The sequence below is a fragment of the Balaenoptera ricei genome, chromosome 18 (assembly GCF_028023285.1).
Source record: "Balaenoptera ricei isolate mBalRic1 chromosome 18, mBalRic1.hap2, whole genome shotgun sequence".
Taxonomy (NCBI): domain Eukaryota; kingdom Metazoa; phylum Chordata; class Mammalia; order Artiodactyla; family Balaenopteridae; genus Balaenoptera; species Balaenoptera ricei.
Window position 1 is genome coordinate 22,645,427 of NC_082656.1, and position 25,294 is coordinate 22,670,720.

General features: G+C 38.5%; 1 protein-coding gene across 1 annotated transcript in view; it reads left to right on the forward strand.

Annotated features, from left to right (window-relative positions):
* TSC22D1 (TSC22 domain family member 1) overlaps positions 1 to 25,294 on the forward strand; it is a 129,668-nt gene that overhangs the window by 100,519 nt on the left and 3,855 nt on the right. The gene's annotated exons all lie outside the window — the stretch shown is intronic.

Genomic DNA, 25,294 nt, shown 5'->3' on the forward strand with positions numbered 1-25,294 from the left:
CCACTAGCTATCTATTTTACATTTGGTAGTGTATATATGTCCATGACACTCTCTCACCCTGTCACATCTCACCCCTCCCCCTCCCCATATCCTCAAGTCCATTCTCTAGTAGGTCTGTGTCTTTATTCCCGTCTTGCCACTAGGTTCTTCATGGCCTTTTTTTTTCCCTTAGATTCCATATATATGTGTTAGCATACTGTATTTGTTTTTCTCTTTCTGACTTACTTCACTCTGTATGACAGACTCTAACTCCATCCACCTCATTACAAATACCTCCGTTTCATTTCTTTTTATGGCTGAGTAATATTCCATTGTATACATGTGCCACATCTTCTTTATCCATTCATCCGATGATGGACACTTAGGTTGCTTCCACGTCCTGGCTATTGTAAATAGAGCTGCAATGAACATTTTGGTACATGACTCTTTTTGAATTATGGTTTTCTCAGGGTATATGCCCAGTAGTGGGATTGCTGGGTCGTATGGTAGTTCTATTTGTAGTTTTTTAAGGAACCTCCATACTGTTCTCCATAGTGGCTGTATCAATTTACATTCCCACCAACAGTGCAAGAGGGTTCCCTTTTCTCCACACCCTCTCCAGCATTTATTGTTTCTAGAATTTTTGATGATGGCCATTCTGACCGGTGTGAGATGATACCTCACTGTAGTTTTGATTTGCATTTCTCTAATGATTAATGATGTTGAGCATTCTTTCATGTGTCTGTTGGCAATCTGTATATCTTCTTTGGAGAAATGTCTGTTTAGGTCTTCTGCCCATTTTTGGATTGGGTTGTTTGTTTTTTTGTTATTGAGCTGCATGAGCTGCTTGTAAATCTTGGAGATTAATCCTTTGTCAGTTGCTTCATTTGCAAATATTTTCTCCCATTCTGAGGGTTGTCTTTTGGTCTTGTTTATGGTTTCCTTTGCTGTGCAAAAGCTTTGAAGTTTCATTAGGTCCCATTTGTTTATTTTTGTTTTTATTTCCATTTCTCTAGTAGCTGGGTCAAAAAGGATCTTGCTGTGATTTGAATGTAGGTTCCACGAGGGCAGGGCTTTTGTTCGTTACTGAATCCTCAGTGCCTGGCACAGAACAGGTGCTCAATATATAGGCGTTGGGTTTCCATCAATTTTCCAACTATTTCAGTATATTCTAGTCATAACCAGTCTTTCAGCAGACTTAGGGTTACCAATATACAATATGATGACATCTGTTATGTTAAGATTGCAGAAATATTTTTTGCTATTCATAGTGATGATGAGTATGGCCTTGATCCAGTCACATAACTCCTTTGTGCCTCGGTTTCTTCATCTACATCAATGAGGTTAGTAATGGTACCTAGATGAGCAGGTTGCTGAGAGTAAATACATGTAACAGGCTTAGGCTAGGGATTGGCAAGTACTAAGCGTAATTAAGTGTTTGCTGCTATTGTCATCACTATGATTATTATTACTGTTCATTTTCCTTCTTTCAGTGGCACCATATCGAGCATTTACCATATATCAGGCTCAGATCTAGGTGTTTAGGACACGCCTGTAAATAACAGTTAACACTCCACCCCACGCCCCACCCTGTTCTAGCTGAGGGAGGCAGACAATAAATATAGTAACTAAATACACGGGAATGGCTTTTAACACTTTCTGGCCAGGGAAGCGCTGCCCTTGGTAGGAGACTTGGGGAGGAGGGAGGGGTGTACAGGGGTTTCAGTGGTGGTGGTCACCTTCTTAGTTTAGTGGTGGGTTTCGTGGTGTTTGTTCTACTGTTATTCTTCATAACTTACATATATGGTACACGTACTTATATGCTTTAAATACTTCATTAAAAAATCGTTTCTGTCTCAAGCATACTTCAGTGCTGAAACAGCTTAATTATTCATTTAATTTAGTTATCCTGATTAGGTAAGATACTTGACTTAAGAAAATCCCTTAATATAACCTAATTGGCCCCATCCCTGCCCCCCATGTATTAAAGGCAGTCGTAGTTGTTTTTAATTGGCTCTGGTTTTTCTCCACGATATGTATTTGAAGTATTCAGTTTTATGTAATTTGTGCAGGATTATCCTAACTGGGGGTAAATGGGTGATGAGATTTATGCTTTGTCACTGACACCATTTTAATGACTTTAGCAAAATGTCTTGTTTTAGTCCACATAATATGATTGAATTTTCAAATATATGTAGTATTTGTGTAATGGAGAGAAAGATTTGATTTTTCTACATTAAACTAAATTAATCATTTTATGTTTTAACTACCTTCAAACCAATTATGAACCTATTAAAATTAAAGCATATTCAGTTAAGAATATTTCTTTTTTATTAGAAACACATATCTAATAATAATCTGACAAATAGTAGATTTAAGATATAAATTGTTCCAACGTTTCTAACCGTAATGGCTGTAAGTACAGGTAGTATTTTAAGGACAGGCATCAGTTTTTCACTAAGTTCATTGAATTGGGCATTTCTGAGGCATCTAGAAACAGCTCGGCACCTCTCAGCTCTGTGGGGTGGTTGCATCATGCTGTATGTGAGTCAGCTGGCTTGAGTTTGGATCTTGGCTCTGCTGTATTTAAGCGTTATGTTACCTTGGGCCGTGTTTGGCCGCTGTAAGCCTCCATTTTCTTTTCTTTAAATGAAGAAAATAATGGTACCTGCCACCTCAGAGTTAGAAGTATTCCATAAGAAAATGCATGTACAACCAGTTTATTGAGAAGTCTTAATTTTTCAGGGGTATGAATGTGCAGCAGTTTTTTAATTAATTAATTAATTAATTAATTTTTGTCTGCGTTGGGTCTTCATTGCTGCTCGCGGGCTTTCTCTAGTTGCGGCCAGTGGGGGCTACTCTTCATTGCGGTGCGCGGGCTTCTCCTTGCAGTGGCTTCTCTTGTTGTGGAGCACGGGCTCTAGGCATGCGGCCTTCAGTAGTTGTGGCTCGCGGGCCCAGTAGTTGTGGCTCGCGGGCTCTAGAGTGCAGGCTCAGTAGTTGTGGCGCACGGGCTTAGTTGCTCCGCGGTATGTGGGATCTTCCCGGACCAGGGCTCGAACCCGTGTCCCCTGCATTGGCAGGCGGATCCTTAACCACTGCGCCACCAGGGAAGTCCCATGAAACAGCCACAGTTTTTAAAAATACACTTTTTCTCATTTCGAAACCTGACTCTCATGTTGGAATCAAAGCTCTCTACTCTGCCCACTCTCACCCACCAAAGGAAAAAAAAAACCTTAGTCTGGATCCTGGCGCGTTGCAGGAGTGGGTACCGCTTGGCTCTCACATGCATTCCCCCCACCCCCTCGTCTCCCAAGCAGTGGCCGGTGTGGCCGGCGTGGCTGGGTGGGTGGGTGGAAAGAGCAGAGGTGGTTAGTGGCCCACTCCTCTGTATGAGTGGCAGCTGCTTCCCTGTCTCCCTGTCTGGACTGCTGGCTTTTTCTGTGAGGCAGCCATTCACATGTGGGCTCGTGTAGGACACATCTGGCAGTTCTTTGGGGAACCCTTGGCCTTGGAGATCTGACGTGATCTCCTCATTCCCCTGCTCCACAGTCAAATCACCTTCATCCTCTTGCTTCTTGGTCTCCGCATCCAGTAGGCTGCTCTCCTGGGCAAAGTTCTTGCAAAACGACTCAAGCCTCGCTACCTTTGTGGTGTCCCCTAGACCCACAGAAAACCCAGGTGTCTTTGCCAAGACGGATGGCTGCCCTGATGTTTGCGGCCGTCAGCTCCGCCGTCCCTTTCCTGCGTGCATTACTGTATGCATTCTCTTCCACCCCCCACGGCTGTTTACTGCTACCTAACAACTTCCAAATCTTTCTCTCAAGCCAGATCTCTCCTAAGTTCCCAGACCACATTTCCCATAGCCTAGGGTGTCCTCTCACCATTATTTCCCGGATCCAGTTCCTCCCCGTGACTTCAGCATCATCCTGGTTAACGGCATTGCCTCCTCCCTTTCATGTAACCCAGGAGCCTGGGGGCCCTCCAGCCCCCCTTAGCTCCCCGTAAGCCAGTCCTGTCTCCCAAATATCTTCTTTTTTTTTTTTTTAAAGATTGAGGAAGCAATTAGATTTAATTTTCTTAACAATAAAATATACAATCACTACTCACTGGTAGGCTCTTTTGCCTCAATTCAAATACCCACTCATTTCAAGTAAAGCACTCACTTTAGGTAATGACCAGACACAGGAAATGAAAAAATCTAGATTCTAAAAGTAGTCACAAAGAGCACTGTAATATTCATGGTATAAAACTTGAGAATACCAAAGAACTGTTGGAGGAAACTATCACCATGTACACTGTTTACAACAATTATTCACTGCATATCTTTGCCCCAAGAACAGTATCTATTACGAAAACATTTCAATTCTAATTTATACTAGTTCATATTTACATTGTAAAAGTTATTCCTGGATCAAATGTTTAAAAGAAAGATGTTAAAATTTGTAAGGTTCAAAGACTGTCTACAAATAAGAAAATGACTCAGAAAAAATTATAAAAATGGGCAAAATAAATGAACAGCAATCATACAGAAGAGAAAAGCAAACGGTCAACAGAAGTAAGCAAGCATGTTCAGCCTCATTAGTAGTAAGATATCAGCAGATGAAAACATCTTTTGAATTCCTTCCCCTTTTCTCTGTGTCCCCCGCCCCTTCTTGGTTCTGGTCCTCATTATTTCCTTCCTTTTACTCCAAATCCCATCTTCTTTAGACTTGTACACTGTGGTCAGGGTGGTCTCGCTAAGACACAAATCCCGTCGCATCACCTGCCTGCTTACAACCCTTTTGTGGGGACCCCTGCTGCCTTCGGACCAAAGTCCAGTCTCCATCCCATGGCCTCTGAGGCCCCAGCCTGGGAGCAGCCTTTTTTCCTTCTACTGCTTCTCTTTATGCCCCACCACTGACCCTGACTTCCCTGCTCCATAGCCACGCTCAACCACTGACAGAGGCCGGGGGGCGCGGCGTGATGCTCCGAGACCCAAGCTTTCCCCCGCCTGTCCCTGTTTATGGAGGGTCCTCATTCTCTTTGTCCCTGTGGTCCAACCAGACACTTCCACTTGCTTTTCAAGGCCCAGCGGGAGTCTTCTGCTCTCAGAAACATCCTCTGGCTTCTTTCTGCTAATCATCCTACCCACATGATTCCAGGCATCACACGTCTTCCTCTCCCCACCCCCCAAGTGCCCCTGGGTCACCGAATGCAGAGACTGTGCCTTATACATCTTGAAATTTTAGGGCCAAGCCTAAAGTTCGTGGCCTTTCGTGGGTGCTCAGTGCTGAATAAGTATGAATAATGAACAAAGGCACACCTGAAGAGCTAATGTGTAGAAAATTTTTCTTCTAGTTCGTATCCTAGCTAAGATGTGTTGTAGTGACCATTTCTTTTACAGTGGTTGGCAGTGAGTTTAGATACTAAGAAGTGACCCTAATGATCACTGCGAATTTATATTTCCCACTCCACTGGCCTTGGCAGCCCACGCAGTACTTTGTTATTTTCATTATGTTGTCTTCTCACTCTTACTTGTGAACGAAGGAGAACATAGCAGCGTCAGAGTCACATTCTGGCAGAGAGATGGGAAGGGCATCCCAGGTAATGACCACAAAGAGTAAAGATCCGTGGGGACTGTACTGGGAAGCTAGACGGTCTGGGCGTGATGTGCTTTCTCCCATGAGTCTCGGCCTGATGTGCTGACCGGGCCGCTTTCTCCTCCTGGTCCCGGCCTCAGCCACAAGCCTTGGGGACACAGCCTGCCTGCCTTCTTTATTTTTTTATTTTATTTTATTTTTGGCTGCTCCAGGTGGCTTGTGGGATCTTAGTTCCCCAACCAGGGATCGAACCCGGGGTCCCAGCAGTGAGAGTGCCGAGTCCTAACCACTGGACCGCTGGGGAATTCCCATGCCTGCCTTCTTTATGAATGAACATTGTTCCCTGCGGTCCACTTGGGTTCCTTTTGATCCTTCTCACAGCTCTTGAGGGCTCTTCAAGGAACTACCAGGGCTTATGAAAAAGACATTGGAAAATCAATCTTGGGCACGTTTGCAAAGTAACGTGCCTGTCAGCAGGCTGTGTCTGTCTGTGTGTCTGCGGTGGCCCCCCTCACCCTGGGACCTCTTCCCAGTGGTTGGAAAGCACCTCCTCAGACTGTGGAACTCGTTGGCACTGGGACTAGCCCGGGTGCCCATCAGCCTCTCCAGCGCCATAATCTAATAATACTAAGCGGGTGAGGGCCGGCTTTCACCAAGAGTTCAACATCTCTACTCAGGACAATGCTTGGAAATTCTGCAGCCAGGCTGCCGGGCCCATATGCCACCTGGGGCTCTGGCTTTGGTCTCCACACGGACTCCTGGCCAGTTTCTTCATCTGTAAAACGGGCAACTTTACATGATTACTGAGGTTCCATTGAGACTGGCAGGAGGGATCTCCCCTTTACTCTTCCCGCACTAATATTCCTTAGTTTAGATCTCCGTATATGAATCTGGAATTCCTGGTCTAGAGGACAGCATATTGAATCGGAAGATGGTTCTCCGCCCCGTCCTACAGTGAATGAGATAAACGCTGTACAAAAGCACACGATGTCTTTGAGCTTCAATTTCTAAACCTACAGATGAAGGAAATTAGAACTAGATGATCTCTAAATTAGATGATCTCTAATGAGAACTAGATGATTTCAGCTCTAAAATTCTGAACAGACCAATTAAAGAAACCCTCGGGCCCCCGTGAAGTCACAGAGCCTGGACTCTGAGAGACCATAATACGGAAACGTGTCCCTCGATCAAAGCAGAAGGTAAGCACGCAGCACCCCTAGCACAGAGTTAGCTTTTCCAATCTGTTCATGCGTACCTAAGTCTGCACCGCGTTAGAAATTCAGGAGCTGTGTAATCCTCTAGGATTTACCTTCACCTTTGTAAATAAAACTGTACAGTTGAGCTTCATCTTACTGTTTCAGGATCACCAAGGACCGACTCTAATGGCCCTAAGTGGTTCTGTGTGCAGAGAATAATGGTTAATCTAGTTCCCGCTGGCTCTTCTTTCTCTATTGCTTATCATTGTCGTTATCTTATGGAATTTAACGTGAAAAAATAGCTTAAAGTAACTAGTTGCTTTTCAAAAGTGAAAGAAGAGTTTGAGGCATCTGTCTTACGTAGCTGTGCAAAAGTGAAATAGAAATAGTATTCATTTCTGATGGACTTTCACGAGGTTCTTGAAATAGCAAATCATAATCAGGACGACTTGTCACTTCTTCAGAAGTTTTATGTAGGCTATCATTTGGTTTCGAAATCTATGATGCCCTTTTGCCCGTGGCTTCTGATTTTCATAATCTACCACGATTTAGCAAAAGCGGTGATTTATGAAGAAACTTGGCTTTGAGGAGCTTATTTTCAAGAAGATAAAAAGGAAAAGGGAGAATGTTAACCCTTTGAATCCTGTTGACTCTTTTAGAATAGGGGCATTCTTTTGGGATTATAGTTATGTTAAATAAAGCAAAGAAATAGAGGCATGTGCAGACAAGTATGGAAGAACCAGAGATTGTTTCTAGAACTGTAAAATAATTTAAAAGTAATCGTAAATGTTTAGAGAGAAAATCTACAGAAAGATATAGAAAAAATATATTTATAGAGAGCCTTATATGCTATATATATATGTGTGTGTATAAATAAATAAAAGGTTATATTTAAATTTGCTAATATTTTGCTAGGATTTTTTGAAATTCTCACCCTGAGCAAGTAATTTGTTACGTCTTTTAATCCTCATGTGGGATTTAGGGAACCTGTAGTATCAATATACCTGAGTTAGTTTTCCTGCAGGTTAATTACCAACAAATGCGGCAGCTTTAAGACAGAGCAAAATTATAGTTTAAAATTCAAACTCAATAATACCTTTCAAATGATTATAGAGCAGTTAATTAGTCTAAAGTAGACATTTTTAGGTCTTATCAATGAAAGTATTCAAGTCCTTAGATTATAACTTCCTTCTTTTTTTCTTGTTATTTATTTATATATTTATGTTTTTATTTATTTATGTATTTATTTTTGGCTGCGTTGGGTCCTCGCTGCTGCACTCGGGCCCTCTCCAGTTGAGGCGAGCGGGGGCCACTCCTCGCTGCAGTGCATGGCTTTCTCGCTGCGGCGGCCTCTCTCGTTGCGGAGCACGGGCTCCAGGCGCGTGGGCTTCAGCAGTTGTGGCGCACAGGCTTCAGCGGTTGTGGCTCGCGGGCTCTAGAGCGCAGGCTCAGTAGCTGTGGCGCCTGGGCTTAGTTGCTCCGCGGCATGTGGGATCCTCCTGGATCAGGGATCGAAGCCGTGTTCCCTGTATCGGCAGGCGGACCCTTAGCCACTGCGCCACCAGGGAAGTCCCTGTAACTTTTTTAGTAGCTTTTTTTTCCTCTTTGCTTTTACTATAAAATATTTTTAATCAAAATAATACATGTATAGGTATCTAAAGCAGTAAATTCATTGAAACAGAAAGTAGAATGATGATTACTGGGGCTAGAGGTGGGGAAGGGGTACGGGGAATTGTTTGATAGGTATGGTTTCAGATTTGCAAGATGCAGAAGTTCTAGAGGTCTGTTTCACAACAAGGTGCATATACTTAACACTACTGAACTGTACACTTCAAATGGTTAAATTGATAAATTTTAGGTTATATGTGTTTTACCACAATAGAAAATACATGTGCATTTATAAAGATCAAGTAGAATTAATAGAAAAAAAATATTAGCAGTTCCTTTTTTTTTTTTTTTTTTCATCCTCTCACCTGCTACCTAGAGGCAGCCAAGTTTTTTCTTTCATTTTTTTAAAGTGTAATTCAGTGAAGTTTCTCTGTTCAGTATACAGTTCTTCAGGTTTTGACAAATAAACAGTGGTTGTACCACCACCACAATCAAGAAATGACACAGTTCCATCGCCTACAAAAACCTCCCCTCCCTTACCCCAAGGCTCTGGCAACTTCTGACCTGTTTTTTGTGCCTATAGATTTGCCTTTTCTAGAATGTCACTGTAAATGGAATCATCGTTTGCAGCCTGAGTCTGGCTTCTTTCATTTAACCATAATATATCTGAGATTCATTCATGTTCTTAGGTGTATCAGTAGTTCATTTCTTTTTATAGCTGAGTAGTATTCCGTGGTATAGGTGTACCTCGGTTTGTTAATCCATTCTCCAGTTGAAGGACATTTGGGTTGTTTCCAGTTTTGAGTGATTATGATAAAGCCACAAACATTTATGTACATATGTCTGTGAGAACATAAATTTCATTTCACTTAGGTTACTGACTTAGACTGGGATTATTGGGTTTTATGGAGAGTCAGTCAAACTTTATAAGCAACTGCTAAACTGTTGTGCACAGTGGTTGTACCATTTTGCATTCCCACCATCAGTATATGAGCATTCCAACTGTTCTGCAATCTTGTCAACAGTTGATATTTTTAGGTTTAATCTTTAAAAGATTTTAGCCCCTCTAGTAGATGTGTTGCTGTATCTCATTATGGTTTTAGTTTGCACTTTTGAAATGATTAATGATGTTTACCATTATTCCATGTGCTATTTACCAAGCATGTATCTTCTTTGATAAAGTGTCTGTTGCCCATTTTTAAAAAAATTGGGTTGTTTGTTTTCTTGCTATTGAGTTTTAAGAGTTCTTTATATATTCTAGGTATAGGTCCTTTATCAGATGTGTGACTTGCAATATTTAATTACAGTCTATAGTTTGTGTTTTCATTCTTGTAACGGTGTCTTTCAAACAACAGAAATTCTTCGTTTTGATAAAGTCCAGTTTATTGATTTTTTTTTTCTCTTTTATGGATGGTGCTTTTCATGTCACATTCAAGAAGTCTTTGCCTAACCCAAGGTCTGAAGGAATTACGGTTTTGGATTTTGCATATAAGTCTGTGATCCATTTTAAGTCAATATTTCATATGGTGGGAGGAATGGATCAAATTGGGTTTTGTTTTCTATATTCTATCTAGCTGTTTCAAGACTATTTGTTGAAAAGATTATCTTTCTGCACTGAATCACTTTTACATCTTTGTTAAATCAATTTGCCATATATGCGTGGGACTGTTTCTTACCTCTCTGTTCTGTTCCACTGCTCTACACATCTGTCCCTTTACCAATACCACACTATCTTGATGAGAGTAACTTTACAGAAAGTCTTGAGTTTCTGCTCTATTCTTCTATTCAGCTCTATTCTTCTAAAATTGTTTTGCTTATTCCAGTTCTTTTACTTTTACGTATAAATTTTAGAATCACTTTGTCATTTTTTAATAAGAAGTCTTGCTGGAATTTTGATTGGGATTACGTTGAATCTTTACGTTAGTTGGGGGAGGGGGAATTGACATATTAACAATATTGAGTCTCTCAATTGAACACAGTGTATCTCACCATTTATTTGGTTCTCTTGGATTTCTTTCATCAGTGTTTTATAGTTTTTAGCATACAGATTTTATACATATTTTGTTAAATTTATATCTATTTCATGTATTTTTATGAGATAAATGGAACTTTAAAAAAATGTCAGCTTTTGGACTTCCCTGGTGGCGCAGTGGTTAAGAATCCACCTGCCAATGCAGGGGACACGGGTTCTATCCCTGGTCTGGGAAGATCCCACATGCCACGGAGCAGCTAAGCCTGTGCGCCACAACTACTGAGCTTGCGCTCTAGAGCCTGTGAGCCACAACTACTGAGCCAGCATGACACAACTACTGAAGCCAGTGCACCTAGAGCCTGTGCTCCACAACAAGAGAAGCCACCGCAATGAGAAGCCCACTCACCTCAACGAAGAGTAACTCCCACTCGCCGCAACTAGAGAAAGCCCGCACGCAGCAATGAAGACCCAACGCAGCCAAAAATAAATAAATAAATAAATAAAATTTTATGATGTCAGCTTTTAATTGTTCATGCCAATACGTAGGAATATAATTGATTTTTCTGATTGAACTTATATCCTGTGACCTTGATAAACATTCTTATTGTTAGTTCCTGTAGTTTTTTTTGTGCATTCTTTGGGATTTTCTGTGTAGGCAATCATATTATCTGTTAATAGGATAGTTTTATTTTTTTCTTTCTACTCTGGATGCCCTTTCTTTTGTCCCTTCCTTCCTTCCTTTCTTTTTTTTTTTTTTTTTTTTTGCCTTATTGCCTGCCTATTACTATTACCTCCAGTATATCGAACAGTATTGCTAAGAGTGGACATTCTTGCCTTTTTTCCAATCTTAGGGGGAAAGCATTCATTCTTTTACCATTAAGTGTGATGTCAGCTGAATTGTTTTTGTATATGCCCTTTATCAGGTTGAAGAACTTCGATTCCTGTTTTGCTGAGGGTTTTTATCATGAATGGACGTTGAATTTTGTCAGATTGCTTTTTCTGCATCTATTGAGATGACCCTGTACTTTTTCTTCTTTAGTCTGTTGATATAGTGAATCACATTGATTTTCGAATGTTTACCTTGCATTCTCAGGATAAATGCCATTTGGTCCTGAGGTATTTATTACTCTTATTATATATAGTTGGATTCAAGTCGCCAAAAATTTTTAAAGAACTTTTGCGTCTCTGTTCATTAGGGCTATTGGTCTGTAATTTTCTCTTTCCCTTTTTTTTTTTTTTTTTTTTTTTTAAATAATGTCTGCCTGATTTTAGTATTAGGGTCATGCTGGCCTTGTAGAATGAGTTGGGAAGTGTTTTCTCTTCAGTTTTCTCAAAGAGAGTTTGTGTAGAATCGGAATAGTTTCTTCCTTAAATATTTAGTAGGATTCACCATTGAAACCATCTGGGCCTGAGATTTTTGGGGTAAGAGGATTTTAAATTACAAATTAATTTTAAAAATGGACTATTTTAGTTACCTATTTCTCCTTGAGTGAGTTTTGGTAGTTTGTGTTTTTCTAGGAATTTGTCCATTACATCTAAGTTGTTATATTTACTGAAATAAATTTGATATGCCATGTTTTCTTTTTACTCAGTTCAAAATACTTCCCAATTTCCCTTTTATTTGACCCCCATGGGTTATTTAGGTATGTGTTATTTCCGAATATTTGGAGATTTTCCAGATAATTTTCTGTAATTGACTTCTAATTTAATTCCATTGTGCTTATAGAACATGCTTTGTATGATTTGAACCCTTTTAAATTTATTGAGACTTGTTATGTGGCTCAGGATACGGCCTATCATGGTAAGAATGCCATGTGTGCTTGAAATGAATGTGTATTCTGCTGTTATTGGATGGAATGTTCTACAAAAACCAGTTAGGTCAAGTGGTTGACAGAGTTATTCCAGTATTCAGTACCCGTACTTATTTTCTGCTTACTGTCTTTCAATTACTGAGAGAGGATCGTTGAAAACTCTAACTTTAATTGTGGATTTTTCTATTTCTCCTTACAATTCTATCGGTTTGTTGCTTCATATAATTTGAAGCTCTGTTATCAGGGTATAAACATTTAGGATTTTTATGACCTCATGATGAATTGACCCTTTTATTCATTATGAAATGATTTTAGCTCTGCAGTCCACTTTCTCTGAATCATATAGTCACTTCAGTGTTCTTTTGATCATTTTAACATAGAGGATCTTCTTCCATCCTCTTATTTTACCTAATTATGCCTTTATATTTCTTTTTTTAAATAAATTTATTTATTTGTTTGTTTGTTTATTTTTGGCTGTGTTGGGTCTTCGTTGCTGCACCCAGGCTTTCGCTAGTTGTGAAGAGCAGGGGCTACTCTTTGTTGTGGTGCACAGGCTTCTCATTGCGGTGGCTTCTCTTGTTGCGGAGCACGGGCTCTAGGTGCACGGGCTTCAGTAGTTGTGGCTCGTGGGCTCTAGAGCGCAGGCTCAGTAGTTGTGGTGCACGGGCTTAGTTGCTCCACGGTGTGTGGGATCTTCCCAGACCAGGGCTGGAACCCGTGTCCCCCTGCATTGGCAGGCGGATTCTTAACCACTGCACCACCAGGGAAGTCCTAAAGTATTATTTCTTAAAGGCAGCAGTGGTTGTGTCTTGGGTTTTTTTTTAATCTGATCTGACAATCTGTACCTTTTAATTAAGGTGCTTAATTGAGAACATTTACATTTAATGTGATTATTGCTATAGTTGGTTTGAATGACTGTCTTACTATTCACTTTTTATTTTGTTCTTTATTCCTCTTTTCTTCCGTTCTACTTCTTTTAGATTGTATTTTTTCTAAGGATTCCATGATATCTTCTTTATTGGCTTATTAGCTGTAACTCTTTGTATTGTTATTTCAGTTATTACTTTAGAGTCTGTAGCATATATTTTTAACTTACCGCATCTACTTGCAAGTAATGTAAGAACCTACAGCACTATCCTTACCTTCTTCCCTCCTGGCCTGTGTTGTTTTTTGTCATACATTTTACTTCTACATATGATATATCCCCTCTTCACTCATATATTGTTATTATTTTTGCTTTAAGTAGTCATTTATCTTTTAAAAGAGATTTAAATAGTTAAGGGAAATGTCTTTTGTATTTAACTACATAGTTACCATTTCTGATGCTCTTCATTCTTTTGTGTACATCTCAACTTCCATCTGGTATCATTTTCCTTCTGCCTGAAAGACTGACTTCACAATTTCTTATAGTGCAGGTCTGCCAGTGATTGAATCCTTCTAGCTTTCGTGCGTCTGAAAAAGAATTTCATCTTCATTTTTGACAGATATTTTCAGTGGGCATAGACTTATAGGTTGACAGGCTTTTCAGAATTTCCTTTCAGCACTTGAAAGATGTTGCTGCACCGTCTTCTGTCGACCAGAAGTCTGCTCCCAATCTTATCTTTGTTTCTCTGTGTATGATCTAGTTCTTTTTTCTGGGCTGCTTTTAAGATGATCTCTTTATCACTGTTCTTAAGCCATTTGATTATGATACACCTTGCTGCAATTTTCTTCACAGTTCTCTTGCTTGAAGTTTGTTTAGCTTCTTGGATCTGTGAATTTACTTTTTTAAAATAAAATTTGGAGAAAATTGCCATTATCACTTCAAATATATTTTCCCCTCTCTTTCCCTCTTCCCTTCTTTAGGGACTTCACTAAAGATTTACTTGGTTGTTTGAAATTGCTTCAGAGTTTAATGATACTTTCTTCTTTTTTTGTTTTGTTCTTTTTTTCAGCTTTTTTTCCTCTCTGTTTTGTTTTGGGTAGTTTCTATTGCTGATATATCACTAATATTTCTTCTGCCCTGTCTGATCTGCTGTTAATCGCCTGCAGTATATCTTTCTTCTCAAATTGTATTTTTCATCCTCATAAATCTAATTTGGGTTTTCTCTATACCTTTCATACCTCTATTTAATATGCTGCTGTTTACCTCTACTTTCTTGAACATATAAAATATGGTTATAATAATTGTTTGAGTGTCCTTATCTACAAATTATATCGTCTTTGTCATATCTGGGTCATTTGGATTGATTGATTTTCCTCCTCATTATGAGTCATGTTTCCCTGTTTATTTGTATGCCTGGTACTTTTCATTGGATGCCAGACATTGTGAATTATTGGTTGCTAGCTGCATTTTATTTAATATCCTCGAGGCTTGTTTTGGGAAAAAAATAAGTTACTTGGAAACAGTTTGATCTTTTCAAGGCTTCCTTTTAAACTGCTTTACACAAGACCAAAACACCATTCAGTCTAGAACGAACTTTTCCTCATGACTTTCCTCCTTGAATATCTGGTGCCCTGCGTTTGCAAGGTTTGTGTTTTTTTTTTCACCCAGGCTGGTGGTAAGACCAACTATTCCCAGCCCTGTGTGATTTCCAAAAATTGTTCTTCCTGCTTCTTTCGGGTGGCTCTTTCCCCAGCCTTGGGTAGTCTCCTCACGTGTGCTGCTAAGTACTCCACGGAAGCCTGGGAGCAGAGGACCACGGTCCCTGCAGGTCCCATCCTCTGTCTTTTTTTTTTCTTTTTTCAAACAGAAAGTCACAAAAATTATAATCATCTTCATCAGTTCACTCAGTCCCATGTAATTAATTTTTTTTCATCTTGATCTTCTGTTAGCACTTTTATGAATTCATCAGTTTTCCATTAGAGTTCTGAAAATGCTTATTCATTCAGTTCAGCAGTATATAGTCAGTTACCAGAAACCTGTACTTGTCAGAGTCTTTTCCATGAATTCCTTGAAGATGAAACCCTTTTATAGGAACATTTTTGCAAAAGCATCAGAGTACACCCAGAACTGCCTGTAAATGACGAAAGACTTAAAAATGACCACGGTTAAAGATTGATGAAAGTTCATAATAATGCAATTGACAAGGAAATTTAGTTATTTCTGAGATATACATTTTAAAATAATAACTAGAATTATGACTTATAACATTATACCAGGACATATAAGATTTTTAGGAATTTCACGTAATGTCTGAAACATTTATATTAACATATTTCCATACAAATAACCCAAAGAAAGTTTAGTATTATTTATTTTTTAATTTTTGAATTTATTTATTTTTTTATACAGCAGGTTCTTATTAGTCATCCATTTTATGCACATCAGTGTATACATGTCAATCCCAATCGCCCAGTTCATCACACCACCATCCCCACACCCCCGCGGCTTTCCCCCCCTTGGTGTCCATACATTTGTTCTCTACATCTGTGTCTGAACTTCTGCCCTGCAAACCGGTTCATCTGTACGATTTTTCTAGGTTCCACATACATGCGTTAATATATATTTGTTTTTCGCTTTCTGACTTACTTCACTCTGTATGACAGTCTCTAGATCCATCCACATCTCAACAAATGACCCAATTTCGTTCCTTTTTATAGCTCAGTAATAGTCCATTGTATATATGTACCACAACTTCTTTATCCATTCGTCTGTCGATGGGCATTTAGGTTGCTTCCATGACCTGGCTATTGTAAATACTGCTGCAGTGAACATTGGGGTGCATGTGTCTTTTTGAATTATGGTTTCCTCTGGGTATATGCCCAGTAGTGGGATTGCTGGATCATATGGTAATTCTCTTTTTAGTTTTTTAAGGAACCTCCATACTGTTCTCCATAGTGGCTGAATCAATTTACATTCCCACCAACAGTGCAAGAGAGTTCCCTTTTCTCCACACCCTCTCCAGCATCTGTTGTTTGTAGATTTTCTGATGATGCCCATTCTAACTGGTGTGAAGTGATACCTCATTGTAGTTTTGATTTGCATTTCCCTAATAATTAGTGATGTTGAGCAGCTTTTCATGTGCTTCTTGGCCATCTGTATGTCTTCTTTGGAGAAATGTCTATTTAGGTCTTCTGCCCAGTTTTGGATTGGGTTGTTTGTTTCTTTAATATTGAGCTGCATGAGCTGTTTATATATTTTGGAGATTAATCCTTTGTCCGTTGATTCATTTGCAAATATTTTCTCCCATTCTGAGGGTTGTCTTTTCGTCTTGTTTATGGTTTCCTTTGCTGTGCAAAAGCTTTGAAGTTTCATTAGGTCCCATTTGTTTATTTTTGTTTTCATTTCCATTACTCTAGGAGGTGGGTCAAAAAAGATCTTGCTGTGATTTATGTCAAAGTGTGTTCTTCCTATGTTTTCCTCTAAGAGTTTTATAGTGTCCAGTCTTACATTTAGGTCTCTAATCCATTTTGGGTTTATTTTTGTGTATGGTGTTAGGGAGTGTTCTAATTTCATTCATTTCATTTTACATGTAGCTGTCCAGTTTTCCCAGCACCATTTATTGAAGAGACTATCTTTTCTCCATTGTATATGCTTGCCTCCTTTGTCATAGGTTAGTTGACCATATGTGTGTGGGTTTATCTCTGGGCTTTCTATCTTGTTCCATTGATCTATGTTTCTGTTTTTGTGCCAGTACCATATTATCTTGATTACTGTAGCTTTGTATAATAGTCTGAAGTCAGGGAGTCTAATTCCTCCAGCTCCATTTTTTCCCCTCAAGACTGCTTTGTCTATTCAGGGTCTTTTGTGTCTCCATACAGATTTTAAGATTTTTTTGTTCTAGTTCTGTAAAAAATGCCAATGGTAATTTGATAGGGATTGCACTGAATCTGTAGATTGCTTTGGGTAATATAGTCATTTTCACAATGTTGATTCTTCCAATCCAAGAACATGGTATATCTCTCCATCTGTTGGTATCATCTTTAATTTCTTTCATCAGTGTCTTATAGTTTTCTGCATACAGGTCTTTTGTCTCCTTAGGTAGGTTTATTCCTAGGTATTTTATTCTTTTCGTTGCAGTGGTAAATGGGAGTGTTTCCTTAATTTCTCTTTCAAATTTTTCATCATTAGTGTATAGGAATGCAAGATATTTCTGTGCATTAATTTTGTATTCTGAAACTTTACCAAATTCATTGATTAGATCTAGTAGTTTTCTGGTGGCATTTTTAGGATTCTCTATGTATAGTATCATGTCATCTGCAAACAGTGACGGCTTTACTTCTTCTTTTCCAATTTGTATTCCTTTTATTTCTTTTTCTTCTCTGATTGCCGTGGCTAGGACTTCCAAAACTATGTTGAATAATAATGGTGAGAGTGGACATCCTTGTCTTGTTCCTGATCTTAGAGGAAATGCTTTCAGTTTTTCACCATTGAGAATGATGTTTGCTGTGGGTTTGTCGTATGTGGCCTTTATTATGTTGAGGTAGGTTCCCTCTATGCCCACTTTCTGGAGAGTTTTTATCAGAAATGGGTGTTGAATTTTGTCAGAAGCTTTTTCTGAATCTACTGAGATGATCATATGGTTTTTATTCATCAATTTGTTAATATGGTGTATCACATTGATTGATTTGTGTATATTGAAGAATCCTTGCATCCCTGGGATAAATCCCACTTGATCGTGGTGTATGATCCTTTTAATGTGTTGTTGGATTCTGTTTGCTAGTATTTTGTTGAGGATTTTTGCATCTATATTCATCAGTGATATTGGTCTGTAATTTTCTTTTTTTGTTGTATCTTTGTCTGGTTTTGGTATCAGGGTGATGGTGGCCTCATAGAATGAGTTTGGGAGTGTTCCTTCCTCTGCAATTTTTTGGAAGAGTTTGAGAAGGATGGGTGTTAGCTCTTCTCTAAATGTTTGAATTCACCTGTGAAGCCATCTGGTCCTGGACTTTTGTTTGTTGGAAGATTTTTTATCACAGTTTCAATTTCATTACTTGTGATTGGTGTGTTCATATTTTCTATTTCTTCCTGGTTCAGTCTTGGAAGGTTATACCTTTCTAAGAATTTGTCCATTTCTTCCAGGTTGTCCATTTTATTGGCATAGAGTTGCTTGTATTAGTCACTTAGGATGCTTTGTATTCTGCGGTGTCTGTTGTAACTTCTCCTTTTTCATTTCTAATTTTATTGATTTGAGTCCTCTCCCTCTTTTTCTTGATGAGTCTGGCTAATGGTTTATCAATTTTGTTTATCTTCTCAAAGAACCAGCTTTTAGTTTTATTGATCTTTGCTATTGTTTTCTTTGTTTCTATTTCATTTATTTCTGCTCTGATCTTTATGATTTCTTTCCTTCTGCTAACTTTGGGTTTTGTTTGTTCTTCTTTCTCTAGTTCCTTTAGGTGTAAGGTTAGATTGTTTATTTGAGATTTTTCTCGTTTCTTGAGGTAGGCTTGTATAACTATAAACTTCCTTCTTAGAACTGCTTTTGCTGCATCCCATAGGTTTTGGATCATTGTGTTTTCATTGTCATTTGTCTCTAGGTATTTTTTGATTTCCTCTTTGATTTCTTCAGTGATCTCTTTGTTATTTAGTAATGTATTGTTTAGCCTCCATGTGTTTGTGTTTTTTTACGTTTTTTTCACTGTAATTCATTTCTAATCTCATAGCGTTGTGGTCAGAAAAGATGCTTGATATGATTTCAATTTTCTTAAATTTACTGAGGCTTGATTTGTGACCCAAGATGTGATCTATCCTGGAGAATGTTCTGTGCGCACTTGAGAAGAAAGTGTAGTCTGCTGTTTTTGGATGGAATTTCCTATAAATATCAATTAAATCTATCTGGTCTATTGTGTCATTTAAAGCTTCTGTTTCCTTATTTATTTTCATTTTGGATGATCTGTCCATTGGTGTAAGTGAGGTGTTAAAGTCCCCCACTATTATTGTGTTACTGTCAATTTCCTCTTTTATAGCTGTTAGCAGTTGCCTTATGTATTGTGGTGCTCCTATGTAGGGTGCATATATATTTATAATCGTTATATCTTCTTCTTGGATTGATCCATTGATCATTATGTAGTGTCCTTCCTTGTCTCTTGTAACATTCTTTATTTTAAAGTCTATTTTATCTGATATGAGTGTAGCTACTCCAGCTTTCTTTTGATTTCCATTTGCATGGAATATCTTTTTCCATCCCCTCACTTTCAGTCTGAATGTATCCCTAGGTCTGAAGTGGGTCTCTTGTAGACAGCATATATATGGGTCTTGTTTTTGTATCCATTCAGCAAGCTTGTGTCTTTTGGTTGGAGCATTTAATCCATTCACGTTCAAGGTAATTATCGATCTGTATGTCCCTATGACCATTTTCTTAATCGTTTTGGGTTTGTTTTTGCAGGTCCTTTTCTTCTCTTGTGTTTCCCGCTTAGAGAAGTTCCTTTAGCATTTGTTGTAGAGCTGGTTTGGTGGTGCTGAATTCTCTTACTGTTTGCTTGTCTGTAAAGGTTTTGATTTCTGTGTCGAATCTGAATGAGATCCTTCCTGGGTAATCTTGGTTGTAGGTTCTTCCCTTTCATCACTTTAAGTATATCATGCCACTCCCTTCTGGCTTGTAGAGTTTCTGCTGAGAAATCAGCTGTTAACTTTATGGGAGTTCCCTTGTATATTATTTGTCATTTTTCCCTTGCTGCTTTCAATAATTTTTCTTTGTCTTTAATTTTTGCCTATTTGATTACTACGTGTCTTGGCGTGTTTCTCCTTGGGTTTATCCTGTATGGGACTCGCTGCGCTTCCTGGACTTGGGTGGTTATTTCCTTTCCCAGGTTAGGGAAGTTTTCGACTCTAATCTCTTCAGGTATTTTCTCCTTCTGGGACCCCTATAATGCAAATGTTGTTGCGTTTAATATTGTCCCAGAGGTCTCTTAGGCTGTCTTCATTTCTTTTCATTCTTTTTTCTTTACTCTGTTCCACAGCAGTGAATTCCACCATTCTGTCTTCCAGGTCACTTATCCGTTCTTCTGCCTCAGTTATTCTGCTATTGATTCCTTCTAGTGTAGTTTTCATTTCAATTATTGTATTGTTAATCTCTGTTTGTTTGTTCTTTAATTCTTCTAGGTCTTTCTTGCATCTTCTCGATCTTTGCCTCCATTCTTTTTCCGAGGTCCTGGATCATCTTCACTATCATTATTCTGAATTCTTTTTCTGGAAGGTTGCCTATCTCCACTTCATTTAGTTGTTTTTCTGGGGTTTTATCTTGTTCCTTTATCTGGTACATAGCCCTCTGCCTTTTCATCTTGTCTATCTTTCTGTGAATGTGGTTTTTGGTCCCCAGGCTGCAGGATTGTAGTTCTTCTTGCTTCTGCTGTCTGCCCTCTCCATGCTCTCTCTTTTACTTTAAAAAATTGTACATACCTAAAGATAGAGTGAATAGAAAAAAATATATTAGCAGTTTCCTTTTTTCCAGTCTCCCAATCTATTCCTGAGGCAGCCACTTTTAATTTTTTTGGTTTCTCATATTTACCCACACATGTCCATGTCATAGTGATATAGTTATTCTTGCTTTTTCAATTGTAGATATTTTATAATCAAGCTGTGGTAGATAAGGATTTAGCACTTTTAAACTATTCTTACCACAGTTTTTTTCTTCCCACCACACATTTCTTCTTCCTACCACCTTCCCAATAAAGTTAATTTAACTTTTTAAAGTTAAATAAGTAAAAAATGTTAAGAACGAATATGGTCATGTAAATTTTATTTATGAGCGTAACTTTTTTTTCTTTCTTTTTTTGTTTTCTGTAAAACTGTCTTTGAACTTATCTGGTTGCTCCATTAGATCTGTCCCATACCTGGCTGTACCACCCCCCGCCCCTGCAAATGCTCAAATGTATTAAATCCTGTCTCTGTTTATTCCCACCAAAGTGCTGCCTCCCAAAGGCTCCCACTTCCCACATGGTTACATACCTGTTGCTGCTAAGGCTTGCTTATTAGCACCTTTCATCCCCAGATTTCCTTCCCCCATCATCCTGCTTTTTTTTTTTTTTTTGGCTGCGCCTCACAGCATGAGGGATCTTAGTTCCGCAACCAGGGATCAAACCTGTGCCCCGTGCAGTGGAAGCACGGAATCCAAACCACTAGACCACCAGGGAATTCCCCCCATCATCCTGTTAATTCCCTTCCTTCTCTCCTGCATTTGAGTCCCTGGTTCATGTTTCCCTTCTTTTTTTTTTTTTTTCTTCTTTTGGAATATACAATATTTCTTATATTTTTTTAATTTTATTTTATTGTGGTAAGAAGACTTAACCTGAGACCCACCCTCTAAAAGTTTTATGTGTACCAACACAGTATTGTTGACTTCAGGTTCAAGGTTGTACAGCAGATCTCTAGAACTTATTCATCTTGCTGTAAACCCTTTTCCTTGATTTGCTCCTCCATACTGGTGTCTGAAATGTCTGAAAATGTTCTTATTCTACATTTACACGTAAATGATTTGGCCAAGTGAAAAACCTTTCTCTCTTAGAATTTTATAGACATTTTCTCCATTGTTTCCTGGCAGCCAGCAGATTCTGATACTAGTACCTGTGTTTGTACCTTGTTTTTTTCTGTTTGGACGCTCTTAGGATTTTCTGTGTCCCGAATGATCTTTAGTCTTGTGATGATGTGCTTTGGTGTAGGGCTCTCTTCATTGATTGCGGTAGCCGTCTGGTCATCTGATTTAATCTGGAGGACTTGTGCCCTTCCGTTCTGGAAAAATTCTTAAATTATTTCTTTGATAATTTTCTTCCCTCTGTTCTCTATTTTTAGAATTCATTCTATTTTGATGTCGGACCTCCTAGATTGATCCTTTTAAATAAGTCTCTTGTATCTCACAATTCCATCTCTTTTTTGTTCTACTTTTGGGAAGATTTTCTGAACTTTATCTTCCACCTTTTCTATGGAAATCAAGGAAATTTAAAATATGGTTGAATTTTTCCGTTTGGATTTCTTTGGCATTCTTTCTTGTTCCAACAGTGTGTGGGACCCAAACACTAAAACATTATTTATTGTTTATCTGCAATTCAGCTTTAACTGGGAGTCCTGAAGTTTCATTTGCTAACCCTGGTAACCCTAATCCCAGTGCCTAGTAAGAGTAAACCAGGAAAGGGGGTCCCTAGACAGCAGTGATTTCGTCAGGCTCAGAGTGATGTGCTTTAGCCTCTTCCCTGGCAGTCACTTTAGATTTGCAAGGAGTTTGGACAGAGGGAGAAACAGGTTATCCTATTTGAGTGGTGGATCCCCAACTGTACCTATATTGGCCAAGGCAGATCAAGTTTGGAAGAAAAGCCGATGTTACTGAATTAGCATACATGCTACCAATATGCAGAAGTGATTGAATTGGAGTCCAGGTAAAAAGGTTCTTAGGCAAAACAGAACAGAATAGAACAACAAAATCAACCTCAGAGAAGCACCCCGATCTCAAGTGTCCAGGCTTTTTCCTGTATTCCAGATTCCCCAGCAGAGTGAGATCTCCTGATCTCTGCCCAGTGCCTGAAGGTGAGTAGTATCATCCATGCCTTTAGGGGTCTCTCCCAGAGGCATGGGAGTATTTATCCTGTCCTATCAGCTGGTCTTGGTTAAGCTCGGGTCACTAGACTCACAGATGTTCTGTTTTACAAATGCAAGAAACTTTTGTAATGGCTAGAAAGTAATTTTAGCCATTTGGGCCTCAGACGTTTCTGACCCATGGGTTTTCCTCTATAGAGATTAACTCCAATTTCTTTACCTTCTTTTTGAACTTACGTCTTTCCAGTTTTCACATAAAAATCCATCTTAAAGGAATCTAGCCCATTTATGTGAAAAATAGGAAAAGAAATAGATTTCTAATCATATTTTTGCTTGTATATCTCTTAGCCCAGCAAATTCTCCAGAAATAGATTACAAACGTTCAAGGATATATGTACAAGGATGTTCCCTGCAAGTGTATCTAAAATAGCAAAGTATTGATGATGACCATAACGTCCTGCTGTAGAGATACTGGGTAAACAGAGTGTGGTTCAGATATTGGCTTCTATAGCTTAATACTTGGATGATCAGTTGGAATGAATGAAATAAAAACATAACCAACTTGTATCTTTGTTTTCGAGAATCTGGAGCACAGGAAAAAGCCTGGACATTTGAGATTGGGGTGGTTCTTTGCTATTGATTTTATTTTTCTATTCTGTTCTGTTTTGCCTAAGAGCCTTTTTACCTGGATTCCAGTTCAATCACTTCTGCATATTGGTAGCACATATGCTAATTCAGCAACATGTACTTTTCTTCCAATAAATAAAATCCAGTTAATTTAGTAATCTTCTTAAACTTCAGTGGGAATTTAAAATTCATTTCTTTATATGACCTTAGAGTTTTGTTTTTTTAAGCTCTTAATTGCAGCTTAAGCGATGCTTTAATTTTTCCTGTGCAGTTGGCATTCCGTTTAAATATATAAATGACTTAATCACATAGATAGTTTTAGTGATAACTGTAACTTTCAAAATATAGAAACTACCATGTAGTAAGTAATAATTGTGCCTAGCATTCATAGACATGGAGACCACGTGTCTGCTTCCCAAATTATGATTTTTGAGGTTCCACTTACTCTGTTTCCTTTTACTAAAAATGGGTGCCTTTCCAAAATTTGTATCATGAGATAATATATATTTAATTTTTGTAAATTATAAATATGCCAACACATATTTGAATATCACTTGTTATTCAAAAGCATAGCCTTAAAATTTAGAGAACAATATGAACCTTACAGTAAAAAAAGAATGATACTGCCTTGGTTTTTTTAACCCAAAAGAGAATTGCCCTTTCGTCAGCTACCACATTCACCAGATTTGGTTCCTAACGACTTCAGACAATTTCTAAAACCAAATGCACTCTGCCAACATTGGGTCACCTTCAAAGAATGTCTAAGAGGCTCCATTGGCAACTAAAATTTCCTAAATTAAAGGATGCTGCTTGAGGGAGAATGCTTCTTTGAGAGAAGAGACTCCGTGTGTGTGTCTTTGTATGTGTGTGTGAATCGAATATGTACTTATACATGTTCTATGGTCAGATTTTATGTTGGAATTATTTGTGATGATACAACTTGTTTATGGATTAGTCTTTAGTATTTGTAGTTTTTTTGTTTTCTGTTTTTATAGGATTATACCATTAGAGGGCAGTATTGTAGAGGTTTAAATGTACCTTCTTTTTTTTTTTTTTTTTTTTTTTTTAATTTATTTTTATTTATTTATTTTTATTTTATGGCTGTGCTGGGTCTTCGTTTCTGTGCGAGGGCTTTCTCTAGTTGCGGCAAGTGGGGGCCACTCTTCATCGCGGTGCACGGGCCTCTATCGTGGCCTCTCTTGTTGCGGAGCACAGGCTCCAAACGTGCAGGCTCAGTTAATTGTGGCTCACGGGCCCATTTGCTCCGCGGCATGTGGGATCTTCCCAGACCAGGGCTCGAACCCATGTCCCCTGCATTGGCAGGCAGATTCTCAACCACTGAGCCACCAGGGAAGCCCTAAATGTACCTTCTTAAATGTATTGAATTGCAAACTGTTTATAACCTGTAATAAGTGAATTTAAGACCTTAGACTTACAGTATATTAAACTGCAACCTCAATTGATAACATCCTTGCAAATATTTTAAATTAATAGAAGAAATTATGTAACGGGTTAAGCTATTTTACACCCAGATCTCTTAATTTTAGTTTAGAGAAGGGAATTATTTGGTCAGTGTGGCCATCAGGGTGACATATATACCTACAGTATTTCAGTTCCTCTGATGTAAGAAGGCTCAAAGGATTGAGTCTTATAGGAATTGCACTTAACATCCAAAAGCTTGCCTTACGGACTTAGTGAAAATATATCCATGTGGGTAGAATTCAACCTGTGGATTGATTTTTTTTTTTTTTTCCCCTAGCTATAAATGGAAGAAGGAGGTGCAATTTTAAGGTTTATGGCTCTAGGGACATTTTGAGATCTACCTGATTACATCTGGTGGTTTCCTTTTGGCCTCAATTTGTATATGCCTAGCAAAGAATATGTACTGTTTTTTGTTTCTACACGTAATTGATAAATTCATGGAAAGGTAGAGTCTCTCAAAAAGGAAATGTGATTTTTTTTCCTCTAAAATTCACTGGCTAAGAAAAAAAAAAGTATTATTACAGTATGGTGTTATCCTTATAAATAAAACTGCCTGTAAAATCCTCCAGTTACTGCTGCCTGTAAGAACG